Consider the following 19323-nt stretch of genomic DNA (forward strand, 5'->3'; position numbering starts at 1 on the left):
AATTACATTGTATGTTCCTATGCTTGATTGCGTGTTATATTTTTGGAACATGCTTGTATTGAATGTGAGATAAAATGTTTTTAATCATTACACATTTCTGAAAGAAAAGATCACAAGCACCTTTTTGAACTTATATGTGTTGTGACAAAGTTCTAGTCCAATCGAATACAGTTGATGGATTCGACTATGCTAAAATCTTTGTACAGATTTTGTGAACATGTGCTGTGTGAGATTTTGAGATGAAAAGAATTTCAAAGTGATTTTTCATGTGTCAGTCGACATTGTGATAAGCATATTCGATTGTGTTGTTGTTTTGTTTGAAATTCTGTTAAGCCTACAAGCTCCAACGACTATATTTTCAAAAGTTAGTTAAAATTGTATGACTTGGTCAACTGTAATAAATGAGACTTGATTCTGTTGACTGAGGAGCCTTTATGTTGACTGTCTGTTATAACTGTTTTAATATAGTCGACTCCATTAGTAGGCTATTCGACTATGAATCAATCTGATGAAACAAAAAACTATAAATAGACAGAACGCGAATTGTTCTGTGACTTTGTGATTTAACATTTTCACTTTCTTGTTTCAGATTGAATTCGTTAGAAGCTCCAAGAATTCTCCAAGAAGACGGTGGTGATCTTGCTTGAGAGAAATTNAGAAGGAGAAGTCATCGTTCTCACTGTTTGATCAATATCCGCACAGAGAGGTGCTTCTGGGTTGATCTTGATAGGCTTGGCATCCTGCGAAAGACTGTTGGTTTTTAACTGAAGGCTTGGCAACCTGTGAAGTCTGCTGTGATAGGCTTGGCATCCTGTGAAGAGTGTTGGTGACACGTTGAGGATTGTTTGACGTGGATGCAGATTGCAGGAGAGGGGATTCTTGCTGCAAATCTGGTTTTGTGTGTGCAGCTATATTTGGTTTTGGGTTAGAGAGGAGATTTATATTTTTGCTGGTGCTTCTATAAACTCCTTGTTGTAAAAACCGCAACCATTATAGTGCATTTGTTTCCTGGGTTGGAAGGACACTAGATGTAGGCATTGTTGGCCAAACCAGTATAAACACAGTGTTTGAATTTTTTGATCCCTACCCTCTTTATTTTTCAGTTGACTATATCTGCTAAACAGTCAACTGTGTTTTTTCGCTGCATTACATTTTCAATTACTTGCATTTTAAGGAAAGATAAAAGCTTTGAATTTTTCATACCAAGATTGTGAAAAGATTTTAATTTTGAATCAATACCAATTCACCCCCCTCTTAGTGTAAAAAGAAGTCTATTTGTTTCATAACAGAATCATCCAAACCCAATCATTAACATATTATACCCAATAAAACCCAAATATAACGCATATAGAGTAATGAAGGACAAATACCGAGTATAAGAAGATGATTGCCGAACAATGAGAAGGACAACACATAAAGAAGAGATATTTGTAAATATATTGATCCTTAAATAAGAAATGTTATATACACTTTTTTTAGCCTATCTTTAAATTAAATATAATTATAAATAATTGAATATTAAAAGATCAAAATTATGTTAAAAAAATTCAAGAACCTTAATTATAGATAATTAAAAATTAAAGAAGTAAAAATTATCAATATTTTAAAGCATGGGAAAAAATGGAAATTTATTATTCTCAAAATTCGAAAGTGTCTAAATACATGTTGCAATTATAACTAATATTTCAATATTACAAATCATTCTTTTACTATGGAGCTACCACAGACGATTGTAACCTCTCACATAGGAGGTTAAGGGAGCGTGAATGACACTATCCATTTAAAACGGAACGTGAAGGTATCAGAAACGGAAAAGCGCGTGAGAAAATGGCTACCTAAAACCGCGTGCAACAGTAGTTTGAGAAGGAGTAAAGTAGCTTAGGAACAGAAAATTAGAATGATACACTGGTTGATATTTTGTGTTACAAAATCATTAAATTGAAAATAATATATTTAATACCTTGAAATTATAAAAACCATGCTTTTAGCCAAATAAAGATATGGTTGATCTATATTTGTAAGAGGCAATATAGATATCGTCCAGTATTTTTTTTATCAATAATTAGTAAAAATCATTGGTGAATTCAATTATTTAAGACTCCAGGGGGAATAATATTTTTGTTTATATTCTATTAACAGTCATTATGATATTGTAAATGAGATTAAAATCGTTAGTTAATTAAATAAAATTCATGAAATAATAAAGAAAATAAAACTAATTTAATAAATATAGTAATGATGTTAGAAATGAAAAGAAGCACTATCGTTGTGCGTGAACCCCTGACGCACGTGATTTTCTGAAATTATTTGAACTAACTTTCAGGTTTGAAGTGAGAATTACTACCTCATTCTGAAATGTAAGCAAGGGGTTTTTATTTTATTATTTTTAACACTCGTTACAAAATGAACGTTGAAACGGTAGAAGGGGAAAGGAACGTGAAGCTTGGTAAATGAAATTCAAGGAATAGAAATTTGTTTGTATTAAAAAAAATTATTAAAAATTAAAGTTAAATTTTATATGTAATTTATCTTAAAAAAATTGAGCTTATTTTAATTTGATAATATATATGATGAACATAAATTTAACAACGTCAAATATATTGGAAAATGGAAGAAAATGGATAACACGCGATAAGATAGATTAATAAATTTTTGGATGATGATAAATAAAAATCCCATTTTTTTATTTAACACTTATCTAACAGCAATAAAATAATATTCTTATTTTAAAATATAAAATAATTTGGAATAAATAAACTAATAAAAGTAATATATATATATATATATATATATATATATATATATATATTATTTTTTTAGGTGTTAGACGGGAATAATAAAATTGAGAGATGTAGAAATTTTTTCCTACATAGATATTAATAAATTTCAATATCATTTTAAGAGATTAATTTAAATTTGTTCCAAATTTAAGTTCATAGTATCACTAGATTTAATCATCTAGTTCATTCTATAAGAGGTTTAAAAAATAATTTTGAGATATTATTTGAGAGATTAGTGTATCATATATATGCATATAAGGATCTTATGATTTATCATCTATTAAAGGAATGACATATGCACAAATTATAATAATGCCTAAATTATAGCTAACAGAATAATTGACATATCTTAACACCTCCACCCAAGTTGGTGCATAGATATCGCACATTCTCAACTTGAACAAAGACTCATTGAACACTCTGTTTAACACTCCTTTGGTGAGAAGATTAACCAACTACAATTTTGATTTTACAAAGGGAAAGAAATTATTCCATCTTCAAGCTTCTCTTTGATTAAGTGTCAATCAATTTTCACATGCTTTGTTCCATCATGTTGCATAGGATTGTTAGCAATTGCTATAGCTGACGTATTATCACAGTACAAACTCATAGTTTCATTTGGTTTAAAGCCCAAATCTGAGAGCACATTTTAATTCACAAAAGTTCACATACACCTAGTGTCGTGCCTCTAAATTATGCTTCAGCACTAGATCTTGCTACTACAATTTGTTTTTTACTCTTCTAAGTTACAAGATTCCCTCCTACAAAAGTAAAATATCCAGAGGTAGATCTTATATAATCTTTTGAACCTGCCCAAACTGCATCAGTATACCCTTTTACATTTAAGTTTCCATGATTTGAGAACAAAATTCCTTTTCCAGGAATGGGCTTCAAATATCACAAAATCCTTTCAACAACACCCATATGAAGTTTTTGTGAGTCATGCATAAATTAACTAACAAAATTCACTGCATAAGTAATAACAGACGTGTATGGGATAAATAAATTAATTTTCCTACTAGCTTTTAGTATCTCCCTCTGTCTGTGCATGGTGAATTTAAGCATTGAAAGAGTTTATGATTTTGTTCAATTGATGTATAAACTGTTTTACTCCTAAGCAACCCAATTTCTGATAATAAGTCAATAATATTTTTTTTGTCATAGAAAAATACCATGTTTTGATCCAGCTACTTCAATGCCTAAAAAATATTTGAGGTTTCCAAGTTGTTTCATCTCAAATTCAGATGCAAGGTATTGTTGTAAACTAGAAATCTCATGTTGGTCATTTCTTGTAACAATCATGTCATCTACATATATAATCAAAGCTGTAATTTTTCCTTTTTTCTCTTCAAAAATAAGGTGTGATTATAGTTACTTGCTCTATAGCCAAAATCCTTCATAGACTTGGTAAACCTTCCAAACCATGCTCTTGGGAATTGTTTTAATCCATATAGAGTCTTCTTTAATTTGCAAACCTTCACAATTGAATATGTCATGCCTAGTGGAGAATCCATATAAATTTCTCCATGTAAGAAATCATTTTTCACATCAAATTGTAGAAAAGGCCAATCTTGGTTTGTTGCTAGCGACAAAAGTATTCTCACAATGTTGAGCTTGGCTACCGGTGCGAATGTCTCTTGGTAATCACACCATAAGACTGGGTGTAACCTTTAGCCACAAGTCGTGCTTTATACGTCTCAATAGTTCCATCAAATTTATGCTTAATTATAAATACCCATTTGCAGCCAACAATTTTCTTTCCTATTGGTAAGGACACAAGATCCCAAGTGTTGTTTCTTTCTAAAGTTGTCATCTCATCAACCATTGCTTTAGTCCATCTAGGATCTACCAAATCTTCATGTATATTACTAGGAATAAAAATTGAAGATAATTGAGATACAAATTATACATATGAGTTGGATAACCTGTGAGACGACACATATTTACTAATGGGATATTTAACTTTGGCTTGGAGATCTGGTTCATATTTAGTTGGAGGTTGACCACGATTAAAATGGGTGAAAGATTACATTGAATAGTAATAGATTCAGTGTTTGGTGTGGTGGTGGTCTCAAGCAAATAAGAATCAATTTCATCTAAATTAGTATCATCAAGGGTAGGATCAAGAGAAACAAGTTCATGATTAGTTTCATTTACATTGGTATTATCAGAGATAGGATCAAAAGTTACCTCTGAAGAGTCAAGCTGAACCTATGGAGAAGATTAAACCAATTGATTATGATCAGAAGACACTGTATTATCCAAAAAAGAAATGTCCATATTTAGGATTGGCTCACTTCTTGCAAAATGATCCTCACATGATAATTTATCTTCACAATATAATTTTATATCTGAGATATCCAACATTCTAACATCATGATTATGCACTTCACTTTCATTGTCTCACTGAAGCGTAGAATCAACATAAAAAAAATTATGCTCATTAAATGTCACATCCATAGAGATATAAATTTTTTTTTATGGTGGATGGTAAGCATGATGACCATTTTAGGTTGATCCATGCCCAACAAAAACACATTTGATAACTCGTTCTTCAAGCTTTGTACGTTGATGTGGGTGTAAGTGAACATATAAAACACATCCAAAAACATGAAGGAGTAAATAAACTATGGAAGGAAAGATACAATGGTCAAACAACACATCGAAAGGCCTTCAAAAGTTAAGCACACTAGAAAGGGATTCGATTAATTAAATAAACTGCAGAGCTAACAACCTCACCCCATAAATGAGATAGGACATTACCATCTATCAAAATTGATCTTGTCACCTCTAATATATGTCTATTTTTCCTCTTAGGCACTCAATTTTGTTGTGGGAATAAGTACATGTAGTTTGATGCAGGATGCTTATAGAGTTCATGAACTCTATTAATTTAGTCTTAAAATATTCTCCTCCATTGTCTAATCGAATGACCTCAATAAATGTGTTAAATTGCGTAATGATCATATGATGGAAGGACAAACCACATCACATACATCACTTTTATGTTTAAGAAAAAACACCCAGGTTAACTTAATACAATCATCAACAAAACTGATAAACCATTTTTTTTCACTATGTGTAGATTGTGGGGAAGGGCCCCAAACATTTATGTGAATTAATGAAAAAGGAAAATTAGTTTTTTATTGCTTATAGGAAACACAACACGATGACTTTTTGCCACAACACAAGTTTCACAAAGAAAATCATAAATATTGCATTTATGAAATAATGATGGAAATAATATTTTTAAATAACCAAAAGAGGGATGTCCCAACGTTCCTTTATGGGTGAGTCATTTTCAAGATAATACAGTCTTTCACTTTCTCTACCACGAACAATCTTCTCCTTGGAATGGATGTTCTGAAAAATACAATGGGATGGGTAAAACAAGACAACACAAGAATGTGATTTGGTTAACTTGTTGTCGAAGATAAGATTACAATTCAATGTAAGAACAAATAAACCATCAGGAATTCATAAAGAGTTTGAGAAGGATATAGTACCTACACCTTCAATAGGAAATGAGATCCCATTGACATTAATAATAACAATTTTAGAACAATTAAAGAAAAAATTAGTAAATTTATGAGGATCACAAGTCATACGATCAATAATACATGAATCAATTATTCAATCACTACCCCTAATAACAACAAAAAGATTAAGGATAGAGTTAGATAAATCTGACTTGGTCATAAATCGGACAATAGTAAAAATATGACTCATGAAAGCCGTAGCAATTTCAGAATCATGTTAATATTAAATATAATTTAATTACACCTTCTTCACTTGGTCATATGTATAGATAATTCAATAATATTTATTTTGTTCTATAAAAAAGTACTATTTAAAATATGTAAAAGTTAATAATATTTATTAAAATTATAAATTTATTTAAGATTTGTGAAATTGTTTTTTTTTAACACTAAAACTCGTGCTTTGCTACGAGATAGAATAAAGTAAAGAGGAACAAAAAAAAGTTAGCGGTATAAGAGAAAATTCACGTATAGAACAAAGCAAAGGGTTTTGCTTCATCAACTCACACGTGAATCCTTTTCATAAATATAATATAATAATAAGATCATCAAATTCTTTTGGCAATAATTTAAAAAGATTTTTTTACATCAATATATTTATTTTATTGATATCTAATGGTTAAGGTTTTTAATAAGTGGTTTCATAAATTCCTTTTGTAAGAACTAGAAAATGTATAATAATAATTATATTCTTTATTAAAAGAGATGAGAGTGAAAACTGAATTAAGTTAAAAAGGAATATTAAATAAAATTAGTCCTAATACTTCTACATCTAAATATTTTTGTTGGGTTTTTCTGAAAAGCTAAGTTAATTTTCTAAGAACGACATTCTCTCTCTAAAACCACTTCCCTTATTGCTCTCTGCCTTCTCTCTACCTCTGCTCCTCACTAAGCCATTGCATGTTTGATTTAAAGGTGCTCAAGTGACTACGGTGCAGAGAGCTTTACAACCATCTGATTAGATTTCTGTTCTTCATCCGGTAAGTGTTCCTTCCCCTCTCCTTTGTTGTTTTGGAACCTAGGGCATGGGTTGTATATGCACTGTTCCTCCCCAAGCTGTTTTCTTCAAGATATTGAACTCTAAGAGCTGTATCCTTCACCATTTGGTGATTTGTAGAGTGTCGCGATGCTCTTGCTACGAGAGGGACTGTGAGGAAGCGTTATTGTTAGCTAGGCTATGGAGTTTCCAGGTAAGGGGAGTTGGGTTTTCTCTTTAATTTCTATTTATTGAACTAGGGCATGCATGATTTAGGGTACTGTTAGAAATTGTGAAATAGAGTTGTATGAAACTGCCATGTATGTTGATTTGCTGCAGGAACTGGAAATTGTGATCCTGTATGAGTTTACTGATGTGTTAGAAATGTTACTGTGAATTGATGTTGTGATTGATTTGGGAAAATTGTGTTGCTGTGATTAAACTGGTTGAAAGTGTTAATACTGTTATGATAGTTACTTTGGAAGGGCTTCAATGAATTGGAAGAAGTTTAGGTCCTGTTTAGAGGAAGTGAAGGGGTGAAAATTAGAATTAGGGGTGATGGGCACATTTGGACTGTTGGGACATTGTTAGTAAGCCTATTGTGACTCAGTAGAATCATAAAATTGGTTAAAATAATGTTCTAAGTAGTAGTTTAAGATTTGGGGCTCTAAGTTAAATAAATAAAGGTTTTAGAGTAGAAATCTAAGCATAAACACTAAAGAAAGGGGGTTAGAAATGTTTAGAACCATCTAGGCAAGTTTGATTAAGTATACACTTCAATCTAGGATCATTATAAGTTGGGAAAGAGGTCTAGAACGAATTTCAGGGTGTTGGGTGACAAAAATCTGTAGAATTTAGCTTCCCCTGCAAACAAATTCGCTTAGCGCACAGGGGGGCTGCGCTGAGCGAATTATGTGTGGCAGATTGAGTGTTGCTGACGTTTTGGGAGTTCCGGACGTCCATTTTGGACGTTCTTTAGTTCGTTCTGGGGGTTTTTGACCCTTTTGGAGCCATTGGTAAGGGTCTCCAAGCTTTTTAAATTACGTAAGTGTTGGTAATAATATGCTATAAAGAAATTTGTGTTAATAAGTGATGTTTCTGTCAAATATGTAATGTCTGAGTATGTATGAGTTGTTTTTATGACATAACTAAAGATTGTGATATATCAACATGTACAATTATGAATGGAAAATGTGGAATAGAGTTTCAAGGAGGAACTTTCTGCTGATGTTATGTTCAGTATTATGTGTGTATGAATGTATGTTTATATACTTGAATTGAATGGCTTGATTGAGGCTGAATTGGACATCTCAGGGTGAGATGACTGTATGTGATTTGAGGAATGTTGTTGTTGTCTGTATAATGTTGGGAGCTTTGAAATGGTATGTCTATCCCTACACTCAAAGCAATGTTCATACTCAAATAGAGAAGAACAATGTGAGTGGTGAGAGTAGAGGGAGGTCCTTGCCTATAGTCTTTGAGTTTAGACATAGACAGATTGGGGGGACTTACCTTACATAATGTTGGGGATGGGTCAACTGAACTATGAAAGTGCAAAGACGACCAATAGTTAGACAGTTATACAAATCCGGATGAGTTGCGTTGAGGATTTGATGCATGGCTGATTGGTGTGCCTTGCTTGTTCTTTCATTTGTAATTAAGAATGATGATGTTTATGGATTGTACTATATGTTAAAATGTTTGATTACCTAGCTCACTATTACTTTTGTGTTGTATGTTGCTTGGGCATGCTTTCTCTTGCGATGATCATCCACTTGGATGTGAGCATATGTTGTTGAGGAGGTTCCCTTGGAGCAAGAGTTGGAGGATGCTGATGCTGCAGCCTAGTTTCTTAGGAGTTCCATCCACTTCATGTTATTTTGGAATACTCAATACGTTTAAGTTTTAAATTTAGACCTCTTTTACTTAAAGTTTGAATTCTAAGGTCTTATTGGATGACTGTAATCCATACTTTAACTGTCATTCTACTCTAACTGCTTTCCAATATTATGATTGATGACATATATATATATATATATATATATATATATATATATATGCTATACATTTGGGATGTCATACCTTTATTTAATTAATAAAATTATTTATTATTATTATTGTTGTTTTATGTTTAGTTAATGTTTATTATCATCCGTAATATTATTAGTTAGAAAAAAGGAAATGCCTCTTAAAAATTAAGTTAAAGTTTGAAGTTACAAAATTAAATCTAAATAATTATATATTTTCATTACGAAAAGAAGAATATTATGTTTTCTAGGGGTGGAAAATGGAAATCTTTTATTTTTTTTTTAGTGTTCTAAGCTATTATTATTTATTCAAGAGAAGTTCATTTATAAAATATTTATCGACATTTATATTAGTAATAGTTATTGACATTTATATCAGTAATAGTTATTAATAAGCATAAAGAGTAATTGAGTGTTAAGTGAGTATTTTTCATAATATTTTATAATTCTTACGGGATTTTTTTATCTCAAATAAAAAGACGAAGTAATCAAGCATATATTCAATTATTAATATTTGAATATTGATTTTTAATTTTAAATTTGATATCTAAAAGTTATTGGTTAAAAACAATTAACTTGTACCTTACCTATGTGTTAATTGGAGTATATTTAAAGATAGATAAGTACAAGTTTTTCTCTTAGAAAAGAAAATGACTTTGTTAAACCAAAAGATAATGAATTAATTTAAAAAAATATGAAAAAAATTCGTTTCTATTTTTTAAATTCTTTTTAAAATTATTTCACTTTATAAACTACAATGTACTTTATTTAATAATCTTATTAATACAAGAATTGAAAAGGAATGTAAAGAGAATTAAAGATAAAGAAAACAAGAATTTATATTGGTTTGGATTTAACCAATCTTATCCAATTTTTAATTTTTCTCATTTGAAAATTTGATTCCATTATTAACCAAAATGTTTGTATAAAGTCATATAACAATTACAAACACCTCACATAAATTAACTTTTGATGTGACTCAATCGAAAGTATCAAATCTCTATCCACTCTTGGATACTCAAGAGCATATATAATTTATTAAATGTTGTTGTAAATACACAACAAAACAACACTTATCAAAATCATCAATAACAAAGTCGAAAAGAGTTTACCAATCACAATAGAAGCACACAAAGACTTAGAAATCCAACACAATTTTTAACATTTCAAGCTTTGGAAGCACTTCAAAAAATTGCATTGATAGCTTATAAAAATTCACTACAAATTGTTTACTTTAATTGAAAAAGTGGAATAAAAGAGTTAAATTGAGTCTCTATTTATAGAGTTTTGAAAACAATGTTTTAAAACAATTTTGGGCATATTTAATTGATTAAATCTAGTTGCTCATTAGGTATCTCAACAAAATTTTTAAAAATAGTGACAACGTCTCTTTATTATAATTAATTATCATATGTATTACGGTTAAAGACACTCCTCATTAATTATAAAAAACAGGTTTAATCAATTATAACAAATTTTAATCAATTATAATTGAGAGTTTGAAAACACTTAAAACTCACTCTAATTCAATAAATTATTAACTTAGAATAGTTTATTCAATTATAGATAGAACTAATTGATTAAAAAACTGAAAACCTTTCATGAAAACCTTTCATGCTTGATTTTGACTTTGTAACATCATCTCTTTTAATTTCTTTTTAACATAAGTTGTATGATGAATCAAAATGTCCTCGTGAATATCTTGTGCAAAGGATACAAAACAAATCCAAAAAGTTGAACTCTAAGACACAACCTCAACATCAACATCTTCAATCAGTATCAAAACATTTTCATTTTGACTTAAGTCTTTGAAGCTCTACCTTAAACCTTAATTCTAGAATTTAAGAAATTATCAAACAGGTGAACATTACCTCTTCGTGAATGAATTTAATTAGTCAATTTAATATGACTAGTTGAATAAAGGCCAACCTTTTACAAATTTTTAAGAACATTAAGCTTTTCCATCCATTTTCTTAAGGTTGGGTCCTTTTAAATTTTTCAATGACCTAAAGCTTTTACAATCATTCTCATTTATGGAAAATCATTATTATTTTATACTTGTGACTCATCATTAAAATGTGGGTTTTTCTATACTTATTAATGAAGGGTTTTGACAACTTTGAAATGTTATACCACCTAAATGGTTGTCACCTCATTTTGTGTGACATATTTGAAACTTGGAAAGATTGTATAATTGTGTGTGAAACGCCTTTAACCTTTTCTCTTCCTCAAATTAAACTCATTTTTCTTCGTTTTTAGTTTCATACCCTAGATTAAGAGTAATATTGTAAATTCCTTCTTCTCCCTTTTTTATTCCTTTTGTTCTTCCATAGCTAAATACAATTATCTTTTCATGATTTCGTCTTCTTTTTCAATTATTCTAATAGATAAATACCTTGTGAGCAAAGAGGTTATCAATATTGAAAATGACTCAACATTTAAGAGTCATACCTACTCATTCTCTTTGGAGGGAGATAACATGGGAAAAAAATACTCCTACTCCCTCCTACATTACTCATGTTGTGGTAACCTTTGTGTCTTTAGTGAAGATAGCCACCAAATGCAATTGAAATGCTTCTCTTTAAGAGGTTATTAAGGCCTTTGCATTGGGTGTATCCTAGGAAAGATGAAATAACAAGCTTCCTTACCATTTAACTTGTTTACTTTTGGATACTTGGGTAAGATACATCATATTCTCCCAATGTTGAAGAATTTATTTCCTGCTTCAGTGTTTATTTCAATGTCATGGCAGAACATATCATGGTAAATTCTTGCAACACTATTATGAAATGCATACGAAAACCCTCACCAATGTGGAGGATTTTTTTTCTTTGTATATAAACTTTTCTTTAAGTAACTTGGCACTCATTTTACCCTATTTCTATTTTGAATGTTGAATGTCCGTCACTATGATTGTAACACCTAATCAACTACACCCAAGCAATTTTTCTATGCCAATATCTCTAGATAACTCCCACATAGATACATTTATGCATTTTAGTCAACTAATGCATGACTTCAAAGTCACTTGAGTATCATTGAATGATACCTAACATAGTCCCTTTTTTTACCATTTAAACCTCATTTTTTTTCTTTAAATTTCATAAACACATTCTTTAAGATGAAATTCTCTCCTTATGATCTATAAAATAATTACCATTTTACCTATATATCACATCTCAATTTTTCTTGTATTGACAAAGATATTATAAAATTGAGAGTTAAATGCCTTCTTACCAAACGAAGATAAGGTAGACATATAAAGATAAACAAATTTCCTTGTCCAATAAGCAACAAATGTTTACTCAACATTCTTACATAAAGGATCTTGGGGGCCTAATTTTTTGTGAGACTTTTGTTTCTCTTTAAACTTTTGAAACCTTCTCTTAAATAATTGTGTGATCTTATAGCTAAGATAGAAATGTTGAAAAAAGAATGTGAAAAGAGCAAATAGGTGAAAAATAAGTTATCCTACGCTAATGGTAGTTCAACTAGTCTTGAAGAGAAAAGTAAAAAGTTTTGCAAGAGTGAAGAGGATTTAAATGTCAAGAATATTGAGCTAGCGACTACTAGTTTTAAAGGTTATGCCTTTCAAGAAAGAGAGTTGTACATTTTAGTCCCAATATAAATGTAAGACTTTTTAATTTATCAAAATTATTATATTTAGGGTTAAATATATTTTTCGTCCTTAATCTATTATAACAATTTGTATTTATTTCCTACACTAAATTGTAAAGTTTCTAGTCCTTACACTATGAAAGCTATGTAAAACTATTACCAATGTGAAGCATTGATGCTTTGAAGAGATTTTGATGATGATGTCTTGAAGCCTTGAATAATTATTTGTTTACATTGTTAAAGCATTTTTGTAGAAAATCTTGTATTAGGCTTTTGCTTTCACTTGTACATCATAAAAAGACTTGTAAATTGCTTTTTAGTATAGCTATGTTGCGGTAATAATCGATTACCATGAAGGATAATTGATTATCATGTGTAAAACGAGAAAACACTTCAAATTGTCAATAATCGATTATCTCTCAAGATAGTCATTTATCACTGAAAGTTATAATTATCCAAGATTAGACAATAATTTATTATCGCTAAGGATAATTGATTATCACTTTTTTCAAAACCCATAACAGCCTAAAATAATCAATTATCACTTTTGATAATCGATTATTACTAGTAATTGGGAGTTGTCTTTTCAGTTTCTGACCCTACACGAACCTTGGCTTATAAATAGAGTCCTCCACAATTCTTAGAGGTAACTTTTCACTTAAGAGTATTAGAGTTGTGTGCCTAAGGGAAACTCTTTGTGTTTATGGTGAACTTGGTGCTTAGAGGAGGAAGTGCTCTTTCTTGGAAAGTCTAATTGGTGGAGTATACCTACAAAGCATAGTCAAGTTGTTCATCCTTTTGTGCATCAAAATGAGGTTCCTTTCATCTCTTATCTGTTAAGAGTGGTGATTTCTAATCTCAATCCTTATTTCTCTATTGTAAATTGTTACTTATTTTAGTGGAAAAGGTTAATCCCTCTTTTGAGGAAATTAAAAACTGAACGTAGGGTCTTTTTTATTCGAACCACTATTAAAATTCTTTGTGTATTGTTCTCTTTATCTCTATATCTCTTAATTATAAACTGTTCGACGAAAGTCCTAAAAGAAAGCTAAAATTTTTAAAAGAACCAATTCACCCCTCTCCTCTTAGTTTGTGTTTGATTACACACCATCTAAATGTTCCGCTACGCGATACCAATTCTAACAAAAACATCATTTTCAACAAACAACAAGTTGATTGTTTCTCATATGTCAAACAAAGTTCCGTTGTGGACTTTAATATAACCTTTATATGTCATTTGTTGGATGGATGTTTTTCATAACTTTCACAAAGTGCAAGGACAAAGTACTTTATAATTTAGTTTAGAGACGAAATACAATTTTTTAAAATTGTTGGGGTGAAAACATATTTAATCCTACTATATTTATGAAATAAAAATAGTTTGATTAAGGTAACTTATATTTATCCTTCCAACTTTATATTTAGGTGTATGTTGTAAGTTTGCAAAACCTCTAATCAAATAATAATTTTCAATTTGTAGAAGTTAAAAGTTTTAAATGAAGTATTTTCTTTTGACAAATGATTTTTAGGTTGAAAGTCCTTTTTCTTTTAACTTTGTTTTTATTTGAAATTTTTATATGAATGTAGAACCAAGAATTTTCACTCAATCAGTTTAACATTAAGTTGAAAACTTCTTATTTCAACTTTCATAGAAAGCTTTTATTATATCATGTATGAAATTTTTTATCTTATATTTAGACATAACTTTTGTAGTCAAAAAAGAATTTTACATTTCATTAAATTTGAATATTTCTAATATATCATATAAAAATGTATAAAGTCAATTTTTTTATGACAATGTGTCTCATTAAAACATTGTTGAGAAAATTCTTCTGAATGGATAAAGACCTACCTACGGAAAAAGGGTACATAATCTCTTAACAAACATTTTAACAACAATTTAACTATAATAAGTCTTCAAATGTGTTATGCTCCATGTTCTTAACTTTTTAGTCAAATTTTCATGTTTGTATGCATCATATTGAAGGGAATTGATAATTTGGTATTGATTATCACAATTAAGTGTTAACTTTTTGTCGTCACTTTCTCATCACACTTAACCAAACTTTTTTCATAAGAGGTCAACTTTTCGAAAAGCTTGTTCTCTCACTTTATTGTTGTAATGTCAAATTACTCTAATTTTAGTGGTTTCTTCTTTTATTTGTCCTTTTTTTTTTATTTCATGGATTAAATTAAGCTTCTCTATTATATTAAACTATCATTATTTCTTTCATCAAAGATTTGTTTACCAAGATGTCTCACCAAGCCTTACTAGAATCATGTCACCTAACATATAAGTGAGTCAAGAGTTACTTTGCTTGGTTGATGACTAGAGTGTGAATTGATAACCCTAAAGGATGCTTGAGATCTCTTTGGTCTACAAATGATTTGCTTATTCAAGTTTTGTTTAAGCTAGTTTAGGATAACCTTGTTAGCCACCTTTTCTTAACCATTGGTTTGTGGGTGTTTAACTAATGATATTCAATGATTAACTCCAAGTTATTATAAGACTAAAGCCCTTATCAATTTACTAACAATCAATATTACTGATGGCTAAATAAGGAAAACCATGACATTATATGACATTTTTCCAAAAGAACTAGTTGTATTGTTATTTTTGTCATTGATTCAACTTTTATCCATATAGTAAAGTAGTTGATAACTACTATGAGGTATTTGACTTGCCTAATAACCAAAGGAAATGAACTAATATCCATTCCTTGTTATATAAATGGGCATAGGTAGCTTTAAGATAAAATTCTTCTAGAGCAAGTGTTGGAAGAGGAATAAACTTCTACATTCTTGGCATCTCTCAATAAAAGTTCAATGATGGAAGCCTCCTTGGTGTAGAAATTCAATTCCAGATGTTGGAAGCCTTAGTGCAATAGAATAAAGATGATTGATGTGGTTGAAGGTGCAATTCGAAGGAGCTATGGTGTGTGTATGATGCCTCAAGCTTAGACAACCTATCCACTAAGGAAGCAAGCTAGAGGAGAAGAAGAAGAACTCAGAAAAGAATAGACTTCAAGGAAGAAAAGGCTGGAAATTTCTTCGACATTTCATTACTTGCATCAGAAGTAATTTACAAAGGATAACACACTCATACTCTTATTTATAAGGAATGAGACTATTTATTATACCAATTTTTCCCTCTAAAATTCAAATTAAAAGCCAGTGGAGATGTCACACATTGCTTACCAATTCACAAAGAACGTGTGTGGTTGGTGCCGATTTAAATTACTAGCATTGGGCGCTCCTAGTGGCCGTTAGGCGATAACTCTCGGCTAGCTTGAAAATTGGACCAATTAAGCTTGATTGGTTATAGACCTAATGAGCGTGTCCTATAGTTTATTGGATCCTACAAAGAAAAAAATATACAAGGTTTTTAAGAGAAAAGAAGGAATAATTAAGAGTCAATCTTCCATAGAAGCAAAGTCCTTATAATCCTTCTTCCTCTTGTATTCTTCTTACTATGACTCTTGCTAGAGGTCCTATGTTTCCTTTAGATGGTCCTCCATCAGACCCTCCTTCTTGAAAAGGATCCATCTTTATATCTTCTCGTTCTTGTTTATCATCTCCTATGAAAAGGATTAAATCACACATGTTAAAAGTAAGAGTAACACCATATTCAATAGGAAGTTCTAATCTACATGCATTATCATTAATTTTTTGTACCACCTTGAAAGGACCATATCCTCTTGGACTAAGTTTATACTTTCTTTAAGAGGGAAACCTTTCCTTTTTGTAAAGCAGAAAAGACCAAGATAAAGAAGAATAAATGCGTGAAAAATGAAATAAAGAACAATAGGCCTGAGAATTGAAATAGTTAATATGTAAAAGCCTAAAGAAAAGTTAAAAGGAAAAAGATAAACTCATTGCACATTCTGGTTGCTCATCTTTTTCTCAGCAAGTTTTGTTTATCATTGAAAATCAATGGATTCCTTTGCAGCCCAGCCACATTACAAACCATGAAAGTCCTTTGTGATCCATATAAGTTATGTCTATGAAGTATTCAAAAGATGTGGTACAAGGTCTAAAAAAAGAAAACTACCATTTTGATGAGTGAAACACTACACCTGAGAGGACTCCTCTTTCACAAACATAGATTACATCTATAAACTTTGCATTGGCTCAAAGCTGCAAAAGCCTACACTATTATTTTTTAAAAAGAACAAAACATTTATTTTTTTTTCTAACTTTCATTGTCTAGTGAGGAGGCAATTGTTGCACTTAGTTCATGAACCAACCTTTTGATAGTTGTCTATTCATGTAGATGTTAGACATGTTTTAAGGGTAAACAAGGTTTAAAGTTAGGGGTGTTGATAAGTGTCCAATATGAATTGATCTTAATGTTGAATTGGCACTTATCTTACTATAATTTAGTGTAAAATCCATATTAATCACCCTAATTTTACTCTTTTTTACAGGTTTATAAGAAATCAAAGAGTCAAAGTTGAAAATTGATGAGAAATAAGGAAATTCCAAGCATTTTACAACAATCTAACTAGAACACAACTGCAACACCAAAACGGGAGCTTAAGCCTGTTACCAATAAGGAGTATTGGTAAATCTTAAAGACAATTGTTTTGATGATGCTGCAAGAAGACTTAGTTGAAGAAGAGTCTAAAATTATTTAAAAGCAATTTGTTGAAATTAAATGTAGTAGGAAAGTCCTATAAACTTTGTAAAACTTACATTTTTAACTGCAATAATCGATTATCAAGAAGCAATAATCGATTATCACAGGTCATTCAGGAATAATCGGTTATCACCTCATATAATCGATTATCACTTTTTGAAAAACCTATAACGGACTTGAAAAATCGATTATCACTTACAACAATCGATTATTTGTGGCAGTTGGGACTTGACCTTTGATATTCAGAGCAGTTGCCTATATATTGGGTTTTTGTAAAGTTCAGAAGTAACATTTGAACTTCGGTCTTTTGAAGAATACAATTTGTCTGAGGAAGTTCTCAAAAGCTAGTTTTGTTCCCTTGCCTGGTCTCCTGAATAGGAGAAGCTCGCGTTTCGTGTGTCGATAGTCGGAACGGTTCTCTTTGAGTTGGCAAGGTGCTCTGCCTGGTCTTGTGAATAGGAGAAGCTCGCGTTTCGTGTGTCGAAAGTTGGAGCGGTTCTCTTCGAGTTGGCAGAGTGTTTGCTTCTGGTTCGTGTGTCGAAGGAAGCACTTCCAGTTCGTTTGTCGAAGGAAGTTACTCACTACACTCTTCCGGTTCGTTTGTCGAAGGAAGGTGTTTTCTATCCCTTACTTATTTCATTATCTTGTAATTTGTACAACTATATTTTTAGTGAAAATAGTTAATCACTTTTTATAGTGACTAACAACTGGACGTAGAATCTTTTGATTCAAACCAGTAGAAAAATCATTTGTGTGATTTTTCTCTTCCCTGCACTCCTTAATCTTTTAGCACTCCAACTGTTCGATAAAAGTTTTACAAGAAATTTAAAACTGATAAAGGAACTATTTTTGTGACCGAACACGCTTTCTACTTACTCTAAGTTTAATTCCGCTGCGCTATACTCTATCTTAGAACCATACCCCCTGGTACCAACAAAGCTGTACGGAGAAAAACCATCATGGAATGTTTCCTCAAGCCTTAACCTAAGGCTCAAGCCATGGAGAATCATTCATCATGAAGTAATCTTAGGAGGATCTAGCATTGGAACACACAACTTAAGCCTTAAAGGAAACTTACCTAGGGAGGAAACCTCACGGTTGAAGCCATGAACCACCGCTTGGCCAAGGTGTCATAGTATATATAAAAGGACTTATTTTTACTTTGGAGAACTTCTAGAGGGACTTAGAGAGAGAATCTAACGAGTCACCTCACTCACTTCCTTTGTATTTAATAGAAGATCTTTACACGATTAGGAGATGGAGTTTCTTACTTGTTGTAAATTCTTCCTACCATTTATGAGAGTTAAATCTCCCATGTGCTGGAGTGAGATGCAACTATTTTGAACTCTCTTGTATTCAGTATTATCTTTTATTTATGAATGCTTGCTTTTGATTACAAGTTTGTTAGTTGATTTATGCTTAATGTTGGATGAACTGATCACTCATCTCACCTTAGTAGCTTAAGATCTAGTGGGAACTAGTCTCAAGTTGTGGTCCAATCAATTTTCCTATGTGCTTCTAGATGTCACGAATAGATCTAGGATTACAGTTGGATATATAGTCTTGATATTAATGTAGGTGATCCATTCATGCAGTTAGTGAAGAATCATACTAAAGAGTGGTGATTATAGGCTTTAGTAATGTGTGAACAGTAAAATAAAATGAAAATGCAACATGTAAGCTAAAGAAATGAAATGGTAATTCATCATGGAAAATGAAAAAAAGCAAAAGACAATATATTCAT

This window comes from Vigna radiata, chromosome 7 (genome assembly GCF_000741045.1).
Source record: "Vigna radiata var. radiata cultivar VC1973A chromosome 7, Vradiata_ver6, whole genome shotgun sequence".
NCBI lineage: Eukaryota > Viridiplantae > Streptophyta > Magnoliopsida > Fabales > Fabaceae > Vigna > Vigna radiata.